Consider the following 21,045-nt stretch of genomic DNA (forward strand, 5'->3'; position numbering starts at 1 on the left):
CTGTGGAAGCGTAGGACCATAAAAATGTTCATCCAATCATTATATTTGGTCCGAAGGAAATAATACGATGTCCTATCTGCCTATCAGTGTATGTTTTTACTCTGTTCGTGCAGACATCATACTTCATCAGTGCGTTTCATGCTATGCCGAGTTTGAGTAGACAGATGTCAGTCACGAAGCACCGCAAACAAACCGCAGCCATCTTTTACAGTTCCTACCGATTCAAAAGAACGAGCTTATGCTGCGTTCACATCATAAATACCGTAATTAAGAGATGGCAATCCATGACGCTCTACCCAGAGCAGTTCATGTCCTCAGACTCTGAAATATGCGTTTCTATGTCAACAGTATCAACACTGAAATGAATCTGCAGCAGTCAGGTACTAGCCCTCTAAGTTGTTTATGTTCATTATTATTGTAATGTTATGTGCTTTGAGACATGAAGTAGTTTAATGCCATCCCTTGTGACGCTTTGCCTAGAGCAGCTGTGTGTGTGTGCCTTCATGCGTTTTGGAGGAGGAGTGGCTTTGGAGACGCTCTGAAGGCAGGGTGGGATCTTAAGCTTTGAAGGCTAGCTCGCTATTGTTGGCTTCTCCGAAAATGTCCTATTGCACCTTTAAAGAATTCAAGCAGTTTTTTTAGGATGTGTTTCAAACCGATTTTTTTTTTTTGCCTTTCTTATTATCCTTTGCATATTATATTCTTTTTAAACTAATATTTCTCATTGTGGAACCGCTTTATTAGCATTCGAAACTCTGTGTTTGGAAACAGTTTCATAAATGACACAGGAATGATTTTACAGATTCTCTATCCCAGACAATCTGAGGATAAAAAAAATATCTAATTTTGGTAAAATGACGTTAGTGGAAGCAGCTGTTTAGGGAGGGATTCCTGTTGTCATTGAGGCCAGGCCATGTTGACATGGTTTCTCAGGAAACTAGGTGAGACGGGGCACTTGTATGCATGTTGAAGGGTCGTTACGACATGATTATACTGTCAACCAGGGTCTTGTACGATTTCAAACAAGGACAGAAATTCACAGAGGTCAGTGTTTGTCCCAGAGAATCAGTTGAGTGAATTGTATTGAGTGTATGATAAAGATTCATGGCATGCTTTTATTTATTGTCAAACAAAGCATCTCAGTGTACACTGATGATGCGAAGAATAGACTGTTTTTTCTTAACATCTGTTGTTAGTTTTGTTGCACTGATTTGCTCTGTAGATAATTTTCCATTTTGTTTTTGCATTTTTTTTTTTTTTTTTTTGCATTTTTGTTGTCTAGTCATGGAGGTTTGTCTGGGCATCAGAATGGCTTGCATTATTGTTGACTGTTCTCAAAAATGTTGCCCCCTTGTGTGCATAGTTCAAACCACACTGCTGGTGCCTGCAATGTGCTTTTCTTCTGTCTTTTCCACACTTGGAAGTTTGATCGCAAGCAGTAAAATAAAAGCTTTGGTCCTTAAAATCCATCCATGTAAGGAATTTGGAATTATGCCTGGGATTTTTAACTCAGGGAGTTTACGTTATTTATTCTAACATGATTGTTTGGGTTTTTGGATTTCGTTGCCCCTGCTGTGGAGGAAATTGCTCTCTCGCCTGCTGGTTTGAAAATAGAAAATAATTTTTTAAAAGAAAAACAAAGTAAAACTATGATTTTTTTTTTCTTTTCTTTAGTTGTTGAACCCTTTCAATCTCAATTATCTCTTAAGTCTATGGTTCTCATCCTGTGTCGCACGTAAATAAACATTTGAGGGGTAAGAGAGGCGAAACATTCAATGCTCTGAGATCACAATCAGTGAAATTGGAGCTCTTATCGGCAGCGTCCAGACATTTACTGTTTGTGTGCGTGTCTGCATGTGAGTGCATGCATGCATGTCTGCCTCTGCCTGTCAGTCATTTTCTGTGTTGTAGGCAATTATTGTTGTTATTGTTATTTTATTTTTGAGATTATAAAAAGTCTAGTCATTCTCCACTAATTAACATTTTACTATGTTCAATTACCCATGGACCACATAATAATTACTGATATTGTTCTTAAAGGGATCGTTCACTCACCCAAAAATGTTCCTGAAAAAATTTACATGAAAAATTCCTTCTTCTGTGGAACATAAAAGAAGATATTTTGAGAAATGTCTTGGTGTTTTTATTTTTTGTCCATACAGTGAAAGTCAGTGGTAACCAAAACCATCTGGTTACTCACATTCTTCAAAATATCTTCTTTTGTTTTTGAGAGTACGAGATTTATACAGGTTTGGAATGACATGAGGGTGAGTAAATGCAATGAAAGTCAATGGTAACCAAAACTATATGGTTACTAACATTTAGGCGAAGGACTACTAGTCTAGATCAGACCTTGCATGCAAACAACCTTTTGCCTTTTTGTAAGATAAAAATAAAAATATACAGTCATGCAGAGTATTTAATAATTAGCAACCTAATTGCCGAATTACTTTAAATTACTGAATTACTTTATCATATAAAGCGACCGTGTCTCTCAGAAAACTTGGACTAAACCTCTCAATTCATATGGATTAGTTTTACGATCTCTTTATGAACTTTTTGAAGCGTCAATTGGTAGTTGCGTAGCTGTCAATGGAGGGACAGAGATTACATTGAAATATCTTAATTTGTGTTCCGAAGATGAATGAAAGTCTTACGGGTTTGGAACGACATGAGGGTGAGAAATTAATAACAGCATTTTCATTTTTTGGTGAACTATCCCTTTAAGTGATGTGGCACTAGTATGGTATTTGTTGCGTCTTGGAGGACTTTACATGTGATCAGCTATCTAAACTGTAAAAATGCAAAAAGTGTAAATAGCAAGTGTTTATGGCCCCAAAACTTATGGCTCCAACTTATGGTTAGGTTGATTGTCTCTTTTGTTGTCTGAATGCTCATTTGGATGTTTACTGTTGAAGATCAACTACAAAATAGCTGGCCTTAAAAATGGCAACAAAGTACTATTTGTCCTTTGAGTATATCAGACTTGCTAAAAGTAGGCTTTTAGTGCGATCGGTAGTGATGTAAACTCCCTCCTTTTTCTCCTCCCTTGTTAGGAATTCCCTAATGGTTCCTGTCATCTAGCCATAGTGCTTGTTTCCTCTTTCTCATCCAGCCAGAAGTGAAGTTTACCTGCCCGCTCTTCTAATCTATATTGTGCACTTCTAACCCAGAGAGAAAGGACAGTATCCCTTCTGTCCTCCATATCTCTCAACCTCTTTAGTGCTCCTTTTATCAATGTAAAATAATTATCCTGAAGAAACATGACTGAGGTACAAGATGGGTCAGGCAGAGCATCACTCTTCTCTTCTCCTGTGCCAGCCTGAGCCTTGGCAGCCTCACTAACCATACATAAAGGAATTTCTCAGAGAACTTTATATCAGTTTCAGTTTTTATCCCCCCCTTCATCCACATCTACCAGCACTACCAGCTACCAGATGCCAGGCATTCCACTTTAAGGTTACAGGAGACAAAGGTTAGGCTCCATCACCCGAATAATATGTCACGTTGAAACTAAGCCAAGTGCCAGGGCCTTGTTGTGATATAGCGATAGAGAGGAAAAGAGATTCAGGGTTCATTTACAAAAAATGCCAATACTATCATTATTTACTGTTTAAAAAAAAAAAATAATAATTTTTTATGCTCACCAAGGCTGCATTTATTTGATCAAAACATTAAAAACTAATATTGTAAAGGTATATATGTCTTTCTTATTTCTGATGAACACAATCTGAGATATATTAATAAATATCCTGATGCATCCAAGCTTTATAATGGTAGTGAGCGAGACCAACAAGTATGAAGCTGAAGAAAGAGCCTCCCTCCACATCCATTCATCATAAACGTACTCCACGCGGCTCCGTGGGGTTAATAAAGGCCTTCTAAAGAGAAGCGATGAGTTTGTGTGTAAAAAAAAAATAAAAAAAATTATGTATTTAACAAGTTATGAAGTAAAATATCTAGCTTCCACCAGACCGTATTCAACTTACGAAGAAAGCGTAATGCCTCTCGCAGTTCAAAATGCTTACGCTATGTCCTACGCCTTCCCTAAAAGCTTAACGGTCCCATTTTACATTAAGTGGCCTTAATTACTATGCACTTACATGATTAAAAATTAATAATTTGATACAATGCACTTATTGTGTACATACATGTTTTTACATTGTACTTATATTTTAAAAACACCTGCATGTAATTACATCTGTAATTAATTTCTGTTATTACATTTATAATAACACTGTTGACCCATCCCTTACACCTTACCCCACCCTTAAACCTACCCATACCACCAAAGCTTTCCCTGACCTTACACGTATCCTCCTCAATAGCAGCAAATGTGTTTTGCAATTCAATATGAACCCAATAAGTACATTGTACTTATTTTTTTGATGTAAGTACATAGTAGTTAAGGCCACTTAATATAAAGTGGGACCAGCTTAACTGACGTGACACCAATTCCGTTTTTCATAAGTTGAATACGGAAGGCGGTCTGGCAGAAGCTAGATATTTTACTTCATAACTTGTTTAATATGGATATTTTTTACACAAACGCATCGCTTCGCTTCAGAAGGCCTTTATTAACCGCCCGGAGCCATGTGGAATATATTTATGATGGATGGATGTGGATGGAGGCACTTTCTTCAGCTTCATACTTGCTGGTCTCGCTCACTGCCATTATAAAGCTCGGATGCGTCAGGATATTTATTAATATATCTCAGATTGTGTCAAATACACCTATATGGCTTGAGGGTGAGTAAAGCCTGCGGTAATTTTCATTTGAAAGTGAATTAATGCTTTAACTCAAGTTTTTAATTTCATTGAACTCAAGGCAACCAGGTAACTTACTTTTTTAAGTTAAACCAACAATTATTTTTTACACTGAAAAATCAATGCCACTGACATATTTAAAAATAAAATAGTGCAAGTTGCTTTCAGTTAAAACAGCTCAAACATACATTTTAGTCTGGGACTAGCTAAGCCTTGCGGTGAAACCGGGGGTTAATTGTGGTTTTCCATCCTTCTTGATGTTAAGTTGTCATTTTGATAAGTGATCTTGTATATCCTATCTTATTCTATCTTGTTTAAATTCAAATGACTGTTTGTGGTTCAGTGGTTGACTAGTGCCTCTAGTGGTGTGGTGGTGCCTTTTCCTCTGGTTCCTCATTCCTAATAGCTCTGCTGAGAGGTAATGGGCTGTGAAAGTGCTTAAGTTCCACCCAAAACATATTAACATACAAGGAGACAGTGGGTCCTTCAGTAAAACACACACAAGCCCACACATGAGCTCTGACTCAGAAAACTGGAGCCTTGGGTGGGGTGTCAACCGTCGCAGGTGTCACAGCTTACTTTTAGCTCCTGGCAGTCGTGTAAAGCAAAACAGCTTTTCTAATGGAATGCTGTGGCATTCAGATTTGTGATGGCTGTTTATTTTTATATACTTCGCTCACGGAACATAACAGGGTGAAAGTGTGGGGAAACTCTTATTACCAGGAGTGTTTCCATGGGTCAATTTCACCTTGTAAAGGCAGGGTGGAGGTGGTGAGGTCAGCTGGTTTGTGAATGAGCTCCAGTGGCAGGCCTTCCCTTCTCCTTCTCCCTAAGTCACTTCACTAAGACTAAAAAAAATACCCTGACACCTGGGTGTGAATGGCAGCCTGCAACTCAAAACCGCATACACAGGATACTATTGATGACATCACAAGAAGACGCACGGAAAACTCATCCCTTCCTCTGTAAAGTCTGTGAAGACTATAAGGGGCTCTTTAATGCAAGTAAGAATTTCCGATTCCGCATTTGTTGACATTGATGAAGTCATATAATTAATTAGCCCATATTATGACAGTTGTTGATTTAGGATCCTCAAAATAGGATAAGCTTTTTTCCTTTAAAGTTGTCAAAAGTTTCTTTCTTACACAAATGTGTCATTCTTTTAAAGCTGATTTTAAGTCAATGATTTTGACTCCATGGCTAACAATTTTCGAGACCCCATGATTTCTTTCCATTTCTTTGTGCATTACTAGGGTTGTTGTTGTTTTTTGATTTGTTTGTTTAAAATATTTTAGAGCTTGGCATAACTAGAAAAAATTATATTCAATATAAAAATACCAATGGAGCTATAAAATTTTATTCATTTATATGACCTTTCCAGGTCTAGAAATTACACTTTTGTAATCAGAATTATTATTATCAATATAATTATAGCCAAACATATGGAGGGTTTTCCAAGACGGTGGGAATTTTGGTTCTTCAAAGAAAAGAAAATAAATTATTTTGAGGGGTGAATTAATATAAGACATATTAAGATTTTCGTTGTTTTTGCTTATTGTAATGCGTGGTTTGTCTTAAGTCTTTGGATGTTTTTTGAGGCTTTTTAGTGGACACCAGCCCTTTGGTTGAGAACTACTGTTTTAAAGGAATAGTACACCCATAAATGAACTATATTCTTTTTTAAGTCTGCCATGCATCACCGAACCTGGGTCCAAAGGCTCTATAGCACGGAACACACCAAGCCGACAATCGGCTGTCGGGCAGTTTTTGTTCATCGACCGACTAAGTTGTGTTCCGCACCGTCGGCTGAAGTTGGTCCTCGTTGGCTTTTTTTTTCCGGCCTATTCGACATGTTGAATTGGCGTCTGAGCTTATCATTCTGATTAACTGTTCAGCTACTGCCACCTGCTGGTACGGAAAGGCATTTCTTCTTACGCAGACGCAGAATGGACGTGCTACTTGGTGTCAATCATCGGTTTGGTGTGTCAAGGCAACTTTGGACCCAGATGCTGCTGACGTGAGCCAATCCCGCAGTCTTTCATTGCCACTAGTTTGGTGTGTTCCGGGCTTATCAGATCCCAAAGCAAACAACAATTGGTGCTAATACTCACGTGTGATGTAATACTACTGAAACATGATCCTAACATTTATATCCATACCAAAATCTCAGCTGGCCAGACAGTAGCTGTTCTTTTATGAATCATTAAAATAATGGTGTCTGGGACACCATGAGCCTGGAGACAACATTACTTAAGCTTAGCTTAAATCTGTGCTATAAATGAATAGTGCTCATAAAAAGCCATCTCACTTGAAATGGCTTGGACCCAAAAAAAGAATTCCTTATGTCACAACTTAACAAGAAAATACTGCAGAAAGGTGGTCTTTAAATTCATTTTAATTTAGTGTCAACTTGGTACCAAAGTACCAGGACTTTCTACATCAATACTCCATACCAATGAAGATCAGAGGGGTCCAGTGATGTTTTGGACTCCAATGTCTTTCAATGTATGGAAAAAAGAAACATTCAAAATATCTTATTTTTATCTCATTTTTTTTAGGTTAACTGTCCCTTTAACAATGACATTGAGTAGTTTCATAGATCCTCCATCAGCAAGGACAGACCATGTCCAGACATTTCTAAAGACATTAAAGTGATTGAAATCAAGACCTGAAGTGGTTCATTGAAGGATCTTTGACTATTTACATTGGTTAATGGCATGATCAGCAGCTAAGATTAGTAAGATTAATAAGTTTAGGAGAAAAACCGGGGTCTGTTTTTCCTTTGCTAAGCACTATTCATACTCATTTCAATATCTGATAATCTTTGAGTGACTCTCATTGAGAAAATTGCTTGGATAGATCAAACAAACCGGCAAGGAACACGAAAAGCCATTGCTATTAAAGTTTGTGGCTAATGATGGTCTTCAAAGCCCCCAACCCACTGAGGAGAGCGGTCATTACAAAAATATGCTTGTCCTCATAGGAAACAGTTCACCTGGTCATGAAAACTAAGAGCTTAGTCTCGCCCCACTCCTTTTAATCACGCATACTCAGAGGTAGCCAACAGCACAGTTCAAGAACACAATAGGTTATGTTTATCCAGCACTAGTAAAGGTTTGAATTCACATGAAAGCACTAAACCTACTCTTAATGGAATATTTAGGTTCAGTTGACAGCATTTTTGCCATAATGTTGATTGCCACAAAAAAAAAAGTTTTATTAAAAAACAAAAGTCGAGGTTATGGCGAGGTGCTTACAATGGAAGTGAATGGGGCCACTTTCTGGAGGATTTAAAAGCAGAAATGTGAAGCTTATTATTTTATATTTTTTATTTCTATTTTTAGTGCTGTCGATTGAGTCTAACTTGTATTAAACATTAAATGTCCCTTTAAAAGAGAAATGGCATGTACAATATGTGCTTAACTATAATTTTAAGTCTAATTCACACTGCATCGACCAGTGGCGATAGACATGTTGCAAACATATGCAACGACAATAAAGACCTAAATAACTAACTATGTTACCCCTTTCGGTCTTTTGCCATTGGTAGACACTTGTTTTCGAGTTGCCAATTTACAGTATGTCACTTCTCAGACATCCCACGACGCAACAAACGATTGTCTGAGAAGTGACATACTGTAATCTGGTGATTGTCCGAGTTGATTGGCATTTGTTGATGCAGTGTGAATTAGCCCATAATTTTGCTTCATCACTATCCGATTTTGTCATGCTAGTTCAAACCCATGAACTGCTGAGTGCAAATGTGTTTTCTTGATCTTTAGGTCCAGTTTTCAAAGCCCACCATGTGAACGTAGTGCATGTAAACAGGTCAGTAATTAGCCGCGTGCCTCTTTATTGTCTGTTCCATTACTTACGAGCCACACAAACTCAGATTAGCATCTGATAACGCACTTAATATCCAACCATGTCAGGGGCTGCATGGATGGAAGGTATCCAGTGGCTAGTCTTAGCCGTAGCTCCCTCCGAGCACAATGCCCCACTTGTTGCTCCGTCTCCTCTGGCATTATCCAAAGCTATATCAGGCCCTACCCGAGGCTTCAAATCCCCCATTTTTCAATGTGCGCTCAATCTAATCTTGGGTTTTATGATTGGATATTATGATAAAGTTGGTGTTGCAAATTATCTAGAGTTCGTATATGTTGCACAGTGGCTAATTGGAACTGAATGAGCTCATTGTTACTGGGATCAGATGAGGAGGAGAGCACCGCGATGATGGTTAATTTAGGTCTAGATAACATATTTTAACACTGCATGTTCTTACACACTCTTCACATCATTATCCGAGGTAATGAAACTATTTTTATTCCAGGAGAATTCAAATTGGGTAATAGGTGCCATTAACTGTACTAATGCGTATCTCCGATTGTAGCCTCAAAATGCTGCTGTACACATTCTGAATTAAGCATTTGTACATATTATCGTAGCAATTCATCCTGGAAAGGTTCCACTTGGGAACTGTTGCTAAGTAGTTCACAGTCTAGATCAGTCAGCCAAGAAATTTAATCTCATCTCATAAAACTGATTGGTTTAATTGGCTGAGAGTCTGGCAAGATTACACAAAAACAGACTTCCACTGTACTTATTGCTGCATACGTGCTTATAATCTTGTGCCGGAACGTTTAGGACAGCAAAATTGAGCCGTTTTGTGAAAGAATGCTTTCGCTGAGGTGAAATCGATGCAGTGTGAGCTCCGCCAGCACAGCCTGAATTTTCCAAAAGGTGCTTTCTGGGAAAGATTTGTCTGTTTGTATGAGTGCAAGCATTTGTTTGCAGATGTTTATGTTGGAGGTGGGAAAACAAGGGCTTAAATGGTTACCGGGAAAAGAGGAGGGGTGCAAATCCATCCCTTTACTCCACCTACCCCACCCCATTCTCTATACTGCTTCCTTATTCTACCCAGTCGCAGACACTTGCTTTTTGTATGGAGGGTGCCAGAGAAACAATCCACTCTCTCTGTTTGGAAAAAAGTACTTGCAAGAAAAGAGACTGGGAGCTTCCAGGTGCTCTGCCCTCAGTTAAAAGCCCTGTAAGGAGGTCCTCTTCTTGCCTGGAGTCAGGAGAGCCACTGCCTAGTGAAGTCGAGCACCCTGCCTCTCACATTCTCCCTCTCCCTCTCTCTTTTTCTTTCTCTCTCCCTCCTACTTTCCACCCTGTGAGAGTGCACAGAGATTCAGAAGGTGCGTCTGAAATCTACTTGTATCCAGTCTGGAGACAACACCACAAGGACTTTTTTCCCTTCACTGCGACAAACACATGGACTTAATTTTCTCCAGAGACAGAAGTAAGAACAAGAACCAGATTGGCACCTGCCATTGAGAACCAGAACTTTCTCTAGAGTTGTATTAGTCCTTTCTGCTCGTATGTAAACACTATTTGACTGCGACCAAGTGCCAAGACATTCCCGAGACTTCCCTATCTGCTGGGTTCCCATCACATCTTCTCAAGTTATTTCTCCAGAGATGACTGTCTGAAGAAGGAACGCTGAAAAGAAACCACCTGACCTGCAGAAGTTACCTGCCTGAGAATTTGAGGTGAAACAGAAGGGTGAGGTAAGTTCATATCTGAATCTTTCATTTTCCTTCCCTCTGGGTGCAGGCATATGTCATCTCTGAAAATGTTTTTCATATCCCATTGCTTCACAGCAATTGAATCCAAATGCAAGACACAGAGAGAGAGAAAGAGAGAGAGAGAGAGAGAGAGAGAGAAAAACAGTCGGGTTTACATCTCAATCATGAGACCAACATAATTCTCAGCGCACTGCTACACACAAGGCAGATTAACAGAATGTTTTAGTGCTCTACCCCATTAATCTCTGCGAAATATGTGGCGTATTTTTCTAAACAGAGCCATGTGGCTGCCATTGCATTTATGCTGATGCTGGTTGTGTGTGTGTGTGTGTGTGTGTGTGTGTGTGTGTGTGTGTGTGTGTGTGTGTGTGTGTGTGTGTGTGTGTGTGTGTGTGTGTGTGTGTGTGTGTGTGTGTGTGTGTGTGTGTGTGTTTGTGTTTGTGCGTGCTTGCGGCTGTATAGGCTGTGTGGTTCAGGTAGTGTGGTAGGTCACACAGCTGTTTTGGAGTTGGAGAGGGAGAGAGTTATATAACTGCAGCAGCCTCGCTCTAACTGACACCTGGGACTGTTTGGTCTGCGCTCTGTTGCGCACCAATGCCACTCACTTAAATTTTAGCTCCACCCACAGTGTTCCAAAGTCCCTGCCTACTTTTCAGCTTCAGAAATTGATGCATTTTGACCTTTTAGACAATCCACTTCAGGGGTTAAAATGTCACATTAAATCAGCTCGTTTGAAGTCAACATGAAACCAAATTGGAAGTCATTTATTATTATTATTATTATTATTATTATTAAAGTTATTATTATTGCATGTTTTGATCTGACAGACATAGTCCACCTCAGAGGTTAAAATCACACATTTAAATTTGCTTTTTTAAAACCAAAACCAAAATGGACACTATTTATAATTAATAATAATGATTATGATTATGATGATGATGATGATGATGATGATGATGATCTATTGTTGTTCATAATAATAATTATTATTACTTAACAAACATTCTTTGTCCTATTTTGAATGATTCCTTGGTGGACATTATTCTGAATTATTCTTCATAATCAATCCGCAAAATGTAATGACTTGCTCCGCCTACACTGCTGATGTCAAAAATACACATTCTTTCAGCCACTCCTCGCCAACCACCTGCCTTTGTTTTCATATATAACGTCCACTTTTTACAGTCCAATCAGTTTTTTATGGATAAAATTAGCCCCGCCTTACACCATATCTTTCTTTAAATAACATAAACAATATAAAATACGACTGTTTAGGTTATGGAAGTAAAATGAGTTGCAAACAGCATTTCATGTTGACCTAAATGGAAAAATCTTGTATTTTCCAAACTTAAATGCAGCTTCATCAGCAGTAGCTATGTTCTAATATCAGCAAGTTTTGTACATGATGTTATGTCATAATATGTCAAAAAAGGTCTAAAAGAGGTTCTTTGTAATGTTTAAGCTTTTCCGCACATAATCAACTACTGCACATGGCATGAGCTCCATGCTGCAGTCTTAATTTCAGACGGAGAGCGAGAGAGGACTGTGAGAGAGAAGGGAATGTGCTTTCATAATACATTCTTCACCAAGAGCACTGGGGAATAGTATTCAATAATACTTTTTTCTCGTCTGAGTAGCAGGGCCCAGCTTCTACAGAACTGAAACAGACCCAGTCTGGAAAAGACGACATGCTCTCTTCTAAAAACATTTGGCGCCTCAGCATGATGGCTTTCAGGAGGAGAAGCGGTTTAGGTCTGACTGCGAACCTGTGCATCAGTGCCGTTAGCGCTACCACATTACACAATCCTCCGAAGTGACCTGAACCCATGAGTGGAAAAAAGAGGTTAGAGAAAAAGTGTCTGAGAAACTCCACAGAGTGAGAGCCCATCATCCTCACACACTTCTGAGTCCTGAGGCTGGAGATGATCCAAAGTTCTAGATGGGATGCAGTCTGTGGTTAGTTTAGAGGACAGGAAAGTCAGCTGTGAAGTATGATGTGATTTTATGATGGATGTGTCTCATCTGGTCCTGTTATCAGGAGATGCAGCAGACAGTGTCCCACCTTTCTGACTGCAATTACAGCGATAGCTTCAATCTACCAAACACCTCACTCCCTCGCACACACACTTTGACCCTTCTCTCCACATGTGCATTTCAGTTTGGTAAAGCCAAGGAGATCTATTATACCTGCAGAAAGCTATCCATTTTGCATTAGCAGTTTATCTTTCAATTTTAAATGCGCCATTTTTGCTCATGGGACCACAGAACTTTTTCAGCCAATCACCTGAGCTGAAAATGACATCATGAATAGTCCATTTCATGGTTTTAAAGGGATAGTTCTCCCAAAAATAAAAGAATTCTGTCACTTAATCACCTTCTTGTCATTCCAAACGTGTATGATTGACTTTCCTCTGTGGAGCGCAAAAGAATATACTTAGAAGAATGTTTCAGCTGTTTTTGTCTGTACAATGAAAGTCAGTGGGGCCCAAAACAACATTAGGCCAGTGTTATTTTAGTATTATTTATATACTATTATAGTGTTTATTAATATTTATAGTTTGTTTTAATATATATATTTTTTTCATTTTAATTTAACTTTTTAATTCATTTTTTATGTGCTTTTGCTTTTTTTAGTTTTTGTTTTTTAATACTTCTATTTAGATTTAATTTATGTTTTATTTCGGTTTTAGTTTTAGTCATTTTAGTACTTCAACTTTTTCAGTTAGTTGCCAAGGCAACATTTCTAATTTTTGTTTAAGTGTAAGTTTTTCGTGTAATATTTATATTTATTTATTTTAGCTGTGTTTCAGTTAATTAAAATAATTTTTTAATAGTTTTAATTAACAGTAACAGTACTGGACAGCTTTGACTTTCATTGTATTGACAAAAAAGAACTTTTAAAATTGTTCTTGTTTTTTCTCACACACACGCACACACATATTTATATATATATAATTATTATTTTTTTTGGTCCAGATGGTGTAGTTATAGCATCTACCGGCAGGGGCTAATGGGGTCATGCTAAGCAGCCAAATTTTGACCTCTTTGGCAAAGTACACAAAGGCAAATACTTTGGCAGCGTGAAATCGTAATGGCGAGGCAGTGTTGTAACCATGGATGCCCACCTTTGGGATGCCCCAATAACTCTGCTGACTGCATTTTATTATGTCAGTTGGCTTTGCCAGGTTGGGCCTGATGAAATGCATTTCTTTCTTTATTACATTACATGACTCCAACCGACCTGACGGAGGCTTTTATATATGGACCATTCATAATCGGTGCACACTCATTTGGTTGTGCTGATCAGTAAGCCTTTGTCCCTGTCCAACCATCTGCCTTGTTAATTCTGGGGCAATTTCATTCACTCAGTCTCGTTTATAAGCTATTAAACGTCCATCGTAGATGTTGAAGAATATATTTCCCTGTGCTTTAGATCCCTATAGCTCAAAGTGGATGTAAATGTGTGCCCTGGAGAAGCCATATCTGAGAAATAAAAGAAGCAAAGCTTGTATCCAAACCATTATGGATGTCTCTTTTCATTCAGCATGTAATGGCTTACTGCAGATTCAATTCCCATTTGAGTTTTTATTTTTTTTTACCGTGCAACAGAGGAAAATGATACGGAATCCATTACACATGCTCAATCAGTGGGAGAGACTAGACAGAGGACCTGGCCCAATGCAGGCTGAGAAGCATATGGGAAATGTTGGACACACCAGTAGGTTGAACTTTTACTTCGGGTTTATGAGAGGCGATGTCTTGTATTTGGGGCCAGCGAACCCTCACCAAAGGTGAAGGAATAAACAAATCTGTTTTTAAGGATTGAGTGTTACATTTATAAAGTGTTTGAATTGTCATGTATTGTCACATGGAGATTCTTCTTTTTTGTTATATTATTCATAGTCCCGCAGATGTTTGCCTGAGGCCAAATGAGGTGTGCATTCCTGCTCTGTTCTGGACTGGTGAGAGGACCAGTGATCCACATTGGGTTTTTTTTTTTTTATACAGTGCCACTAGAGGGCAGAGTTGCTGACCTTGACTGTGCAACCACAATCCCTGTTACATGAGAATGTGAGCCTGTGCCACTGGTGCTTTGTCTACATGTGATCCATTTTTAGATGACAAAGGCCTCTTTTCTTTCTATGTAAATACTGAAGCATTTAAAAGATTATGATTATTGGTTGTTTTTTATTTGTTTGTAGATTATTGTAGGCTACCTTCAAAATTCAAGTTCATTGGTAACACTTTACAATAAGGTTTTGTATGTTAAAAGTATGATAGCTAACGTGAAATAACAATGTACAATAATTTTTCAAAGCATTTATTAATCTTGGTTAATGTTAATTTTTACATTTTATTAATACATTTTTAACACTGCAAGTTGTACACTGCAAAAAAAAAAAAAAAGATTTCTTAATGAGCTTAATTAGTCAGTTTGACTTGTTTTCAAGCCTTGAAACAAGCTACTGTAAATATACCTGACCTGAAAGGAAAGGAATTAGTTAAAGGAATAGTTCAACCAAAAATTAAAATTCTCATTTATTCACGGTGTATGCCTTTCTTTATTCTGTAGAACACATTTTCATGAATGTGCAAACACTGTAAAAAAAAAAAAAAAAAAAAGTTCATGTATTTCATCTTAAAAACTGAAGTTCAGTTGCTACCTTAAATTTAAGTATAATAAAATTAGCTGTACAAATCATTTCAACATAAATTATATTAAATTGACTTAAAAAGTTGAGCTGAATCTCATATAACTTGTATAAAAAAAGTTGAAATTACTTTAATTATTTTGACGAGTTAAAGTAATGTAAAAGCACATGTTGTTATGACTTACTGATCATATAGTTTTTTACAGCGCACAAAGGCAGTCAGTGCAACCAAAACTGTACCAACACTTTTTTTTAAAAAATCATATTTTGTGTTAAGTCACACTGGTTTGGAATGACATGAGGATGAGTAAATGATGACAGCATTTTTATCCCTTTCAGTTTCCATACTTTTTATCTTGAATACCTTCAGTACACTTAAAAGAAGTGAGAAAAATATGGTAAGTGAAGTAAAACTAAATACAAACTAAATACACCTGAATTGCAGATATATTCTCTAAATATATATCTTAAGTTGATCTTGGTTCAAGTAGTTGGTATTTTTCCTGGATAATAATACAAAAATACTCCATAAGAATAGAAATGTATGCACTCTTGCAATTTGAGTTATTGTTGGATGTTGTGAAAGTTGTTATTTGGGTGATTATGTGTGAATGTGTGTTTTTGTGTACTTTGTGGTTTTGCTATGTTTGTGAAAAAAAACTTGGATTTAAAAAGATGTGATTTTTTTTGTTTTGCACTGAATAGATTAATATTAATGTAACAATGAACAATAGTATATTTATAATTAAATGGTTAGTTCACCCAAAAATGACATTTCTGTCATTAATTACTCACCCTCATGTCGTTCCAAACCTGTAAGACCTTTGTTCATCTTCAAAACACAAATTAAGATATTTTTGATGAAATCCAAGAGGTTTTTATATCCCCCATAGAAAGCAACAAAATTACCACATTCAAGGTCCAAAAAAGTTGGTCCAAAATAATAATTATTATTATTATTTATTTAGCTATTATTTATATATTTTACATTGAAGACACATTACAGTGCTTCCATGTTATACGTCAGAAGATGGGAGAGAAGAAATTGTTGAATAAAGTTGTTATTTTTGTTTTTGTTTTGTTTTTTCTCGTCGCTTCATTAAGGTTGAACTACTGCAGTCACATGGACTATTTTAACGATGTCTTTATTACTCTGGACTTTGAATGTGGTCATTTCGTTGCTTTCTATGGGAGATAAAAAACCTCTCAGATTTCATCATAAATATCTTAATTTATGTTCTGAAGATGAACAAAGGTCTTACGGGTGTGGAACGACATGAGGGTGAGTAATAAATGACAGAAATTTTATTTTTGGATGAACTAACCCTTTAACGTTAACCAAGATTAATAAATTCGGTTGCGCATTGTTAGTTCACGATCAGGAATCTTGCATTAACTAATGTGTTAACTACTGTTAATGAATTGAACCATATGGAAAAGTGTTACCAAATCATCCCCGCTTTGTTTGGCATTATCTATTTTGAACACATCAGGCAGAAAGGTGCTCCTCATCAGCTGTGTGGTAACCTTCATACCTCTTTTATTTGGTGTTCACTTTAAACAGGAAATGAAGGAGAATACCACTCATGCTCCGGGAAAAGCATATGCCTGACTGTGTTACGTTCCAGGAACTCACGCCCCCATCTCTCACCATTACCATTTGATTCTAGATGTTTTTCGCTCACTAAGAGAGAAGAAAAACAGTCCTGTTCAATGGTGCTACAAGGCAAGCGGTACATTCCTTTGAGGAACTGTGCTTTTCCTCAAGTCTGGGTGATGGGGCGCTGCAGGCTTCGTTCCTTCCTCCACTTAAGTTATAACGGACAAAAGAAAAACAACGAATGAGGAATTACGCTCAAAGCTGTCGGAAACAGCGCTTTGGCATAAGCCTCCTCTGCAATCAGCAACGTGCTTAGCCTGCATCTCCGATTAGATGAGGGTGCGTGCGTTTGTGAGGGAGTGTGTTAACATCTTAGACCTTAGCAAAAAAGGCCGCCGGTGGCTCAATCAAACATCCTGTTGCATAAGGCTTTATTCCAGTGGGTTGTGCATGAATTGGTCTGGACAGGATAAGAGGTGCAAACACATCCAGGAAAGGGGAGGTTATCTGTGTAGGCCAATGGGTTTATTCTGTGGGCGCTAGGGTTTAAATATGTCAACTGTTTGTTTGATTGAGTGAGTGGAAAGGTGTACTGCCCTGAACAGATGTGTCTATTTTGTTATTCTCAATAGGACACAAATGAACACATGCTTGCGGAAATGAACAGCTTTACTTTAAGTCTGATGAATGCGGCACAGATCTGGGCTTAGACTGTGGGCTGATGTGTAATATCACAAATCACTTCCAACTATGTGAATACACTCATTTTCTTAATCAGTATTTTTTTTTTTTCTCTCTCTCTGTATATATCATCCCCTTGGAATTATAAGGTTCTATCTGCATTCTGAGCTGTTTTGAGATATTGAGCTTCAAAATTTTTGCTTTCCATTCGACTTTGTAGATGGAAGCTTTTTGTTTTCTTAATAAAAAGTCTCAAAATGTACACAAAATTACAAAACAAAAAAACAAAAATCACAATATAAATAAGTTGTCACAGAATAAGAATGTGAATAACTCAATTTTGACAATTTTGTATATCTATATATATATATATATATATATATATATATATATATATATATATATATATATATATACAAACCCGATTCCAAAAAGTTGGGACACTGTACAAATTGTGATTAAAAACAGAATGCAATGATGTGGATGTTTCAAATTTCAATATTTTATTCAGAATACAACATAGATGACATATCAAATATTTAAACTGAGAAAATGTGTCATTTTAAGGGAAAAATAAGTTGATTTTAAATTTCATGGCATCAGCACACCTCAAAAAAGTTGGGACAAGGCCGTGTTTACCACTGTGTGGCATCCCCTCTTCTTTTTATAACAGTCTGCAAACGTCTGGGGACTGAGGAGACAAGTTGCTCAAGTTTAGTAATAGGAATGTTTCCCATTCTTGTCTAATACAGGCTTCTAGTTGCTCAACTGTCTTAGGTCTTCTTTGTCGCATCTTCCTCTTTATGATGTGCCAAATGTTTTCTATGGCTGAAAGATCTGGACTGCAGGCTGGCCATTTCAGTACCCGGATCCTTCTTCTACGCAGCCATGATGTTGTAATTGATGCGGTATGTGGTCTGGCATTGTCATGTTGGAAAATGCAAGGTCTTCCCTGAAAGAGACGACGTCTGGATGGGAGCATATGTTGTTCTAAAACTTGGATATACCTTTCAGCATTGATGGTGCCTTTCCAGATGTGTAAGCTGCCCATGCCACACGCACTCATGCAACCTCATACCATCAGAGATGCAGGCTTCTGAACTGAGCGCTGATAACAACTTGGGTTGTCCTTGTCCTCTTTAGTCCAGATGACATGGCGTCCCAGTTTTCCAAAAAGAACTTCAAATTTTGATTCGTCTGACCGCAGAACAGTTTTCCACTTTGCCACAGTCCATTTTAAATGAGCCTTGGCCCAGAGAAAACGCCTGCGCTTCAGGATCATGTGTAGATATGGCTTCTTTTTTGACCTCTAGAGTTTTAGCCGGCAACGGCGAATGGCACGGTGGATTGTGTTCACCGACAATATTTTCTGGAAGCATTCCTGAGCCCATGTTGTGATTTCCATTACAGTAGCATTCCTGTATGTGATGCAGTGCCGTCTAAGGACCCGAAGATCACGGGGATCCAGTATGGTTTTCCGGCCTTGACCCTTACGCACAGAGATTGTTCCAGATTCTCTGAATCTTTGGATGATATTACGCACTGTAGATGATGATAACTTCAAACTCTTTGCAATTTTTCTCTGAGAAACTCCTTTCTGATATTGCTCCACTATTTTTTGCCGCAGCATTGGGGGAATTGGTGATCCTCCGCCCATCTTGACTTCTGAGAGACACTGCCACTCTGAGAGGCTCTTTTTATACCCAATCATGTTGCCAATTGACAAATTGGTCCTCCATCTGTTCTTTATATGTACATTTAACTTTTCCGGCCTCTTATTTCTACCTTTCCCAACTTTTTTGGAATGTGTAGTTCTCATGAAATCCAAAATGAGCCAATATTTGGCATTACATTTTAAAATGTCTCACTTTCAACATTTGAAATGTTATCTATATTCTATTGTGAATAAAATATAAGTTTATGAGATTTGTAAATTATTGCATTCCTTTTTTATTCACAATTTGTACATTGTCAGGTTTGTATATATGTGTGTGTGTGTGTGTGTGTGTGTATGTATAATAATACATACACATATACATATATATATATACAAATATATATTTATATATATATTTTAATATATATATATATTTTTTTTTATATATGTTTATGTGTATGTATTATTATACACACACACCTATATAGATACATACATATTTGGTTGGCGTTATTTACTTACTTTTTCCTCATTTTAAGCATAAACCTCGCCCAAAAGTGAAAATTTTGTGATCATTTACTCACTTCAAGTCTTTCTTTCATCCTCAGAACACAAATGAAGATATTTTTAATGAAATCTGAGAGATTTCTTTCCCTCCATTGACAGTCTACTCAACTACCACTTTGTTGCTTCAAAAAGTTCATAAAGAGATCGTAAAACTAATCCATATGAATTGGGTAGTTTAGTCCAATAAGAGACTCGGTCACTATATTTGATGATTAGATTTAATTTAGGCTCTTATTCACAAAACCAACCATACTTGCTTGATGCACGAGAATGAACCTCATTGGTTCTCGCACGTCAAGCAACATGCTTGAGCTTCCATTTACCTCAACTGATGTATGCGTGGACAGATGTTTATATGTGAATAAAAGCTTAAAATTAAATCTGTTCATCATATAAAACAATTGTGTCTTTTCAGAAAATTTGTACTAAACTACTTAATTTATATTAGTTTTACAATCTCTTTATGAACTTCTTGAAGCATCAAAGTGTCAGTGGAGGGACAGAAATCTCATTAAAGATCTTCATTTGTCTTCCGAAGATGAACAAAAGTCTTACAGGTTTGGAACAACATGAGGGTGAGTAATTGATGACAGAATTTTCATTTTTGGGTGAACTAACTTTTTAAACAGATTTATGCTCAAGTAAAAACAACTTGAGGTTCAAGTATTTTTATTAGGCATGATAAATATACTGATTAAGAAAGTGTTTTGAAGTGCATGAGTTATTTGTTTAGTCTTAACACAGTGACCAAAACCTTACAAAACATCTCTTTCCTCAACCTTTGTTGCTTAAGTCATACTTTTGGCTTTTTAGTAATCTTGCTGTTTTACTAAATTTCCCCTCAGGGATCAATAAAGTTCTTATCTATCTTTCTATCTGTCTATCTTGTCTTCCTAGTCTTTCATTTTCACATTCCCCTCTTCACGGCATTCCCTCATTTGCTCTCCCCTGGCTCTCGAAAATGCACTGGACGTGGACAAGTTTTTCCGTTCCGTTGGCAGTAGATGGAAATGGGGAAGCTTGGCAAGCGACTGTTATTATTTTTCCTTTTGCACAGTATCAGCTCTTTCAGCAGCCTCTCTGTCATTCAGACCCAGCAATCGTCTCCATGATCACAATCTCAAGCTGCCTTATCAGCATCATGCTTTCAGACAGAGACTGATCCCACTGAGAGAGAGACAGAACGGCCTTTTCACACCAATACTGAATATTAGTTGCAAATTTACTTGCAAACAACATTGTGAATCAAAGCAATATTTTTTATGGGCCTATTCTCACAACATTAGTCAGCCAACATACACTACCGTTCAAAAGTTTGGTGTCGGAAAGATTTTTTTTTTTTTTTTTTTTTTTTAAGGAATTCATACTTTTATCCAGCAAGGATGCGCTAAATTGATCAAGGTTCACAGTTAAAATTTTTTATGTTACAAAAAATATATTTGAAATTAATGCGGCTTTTTAAACAATGCTCTTCAAACAAAAAAAAAAAAAAATATATATATATATATATATATATATATATATATATATATA

At 37.2% G+C, this 21,045-nt stretch overlaps 1 protein-coding gene across 2 annotated transcripts in view; it reads left to right on the forward strand.

Moving 5' to 3' along the window:
* The first annotated feature begins 975 nt into the window (after window positions 1-975).
* col8a2 (collagen, type VIII, alpha 2) overlaps window positions 976-21,045 on the forward strand; it is a 76,078-nt gene continuing 56,008 nt past the window's right edge. Inside the window, exon 1 of one of the 2 annotated variants that reach the window (XM_067411857.1) lies at window positions 976-1,044. The gene's annotated coding sequence lies outside the window, so the exon portion shown is untranslated. Of the gene's footprint in view, window positions 1,045-10,130; window positions 10,338-21,045 lie in introns of those variants that run through there. The other variant, XM_067411856.1, reaches the window with a different exon arrangement.

Source organism: Chanodichthys erythropterus, chromosome 15, assembly GCF_024489055.1.
Source record: "Chanodichthys erythropterus isolate Z2021 chromosome 15, ASM2448905v1, whole genome shotgun sequence".
Classification (NCBI taxonomy): Eukaryota; Metazoa; Chordata; class Actinopteri; order Cypriniformes; family Xenocyprididae; genus Chanodichthys; species Chanodichthys erythropterus.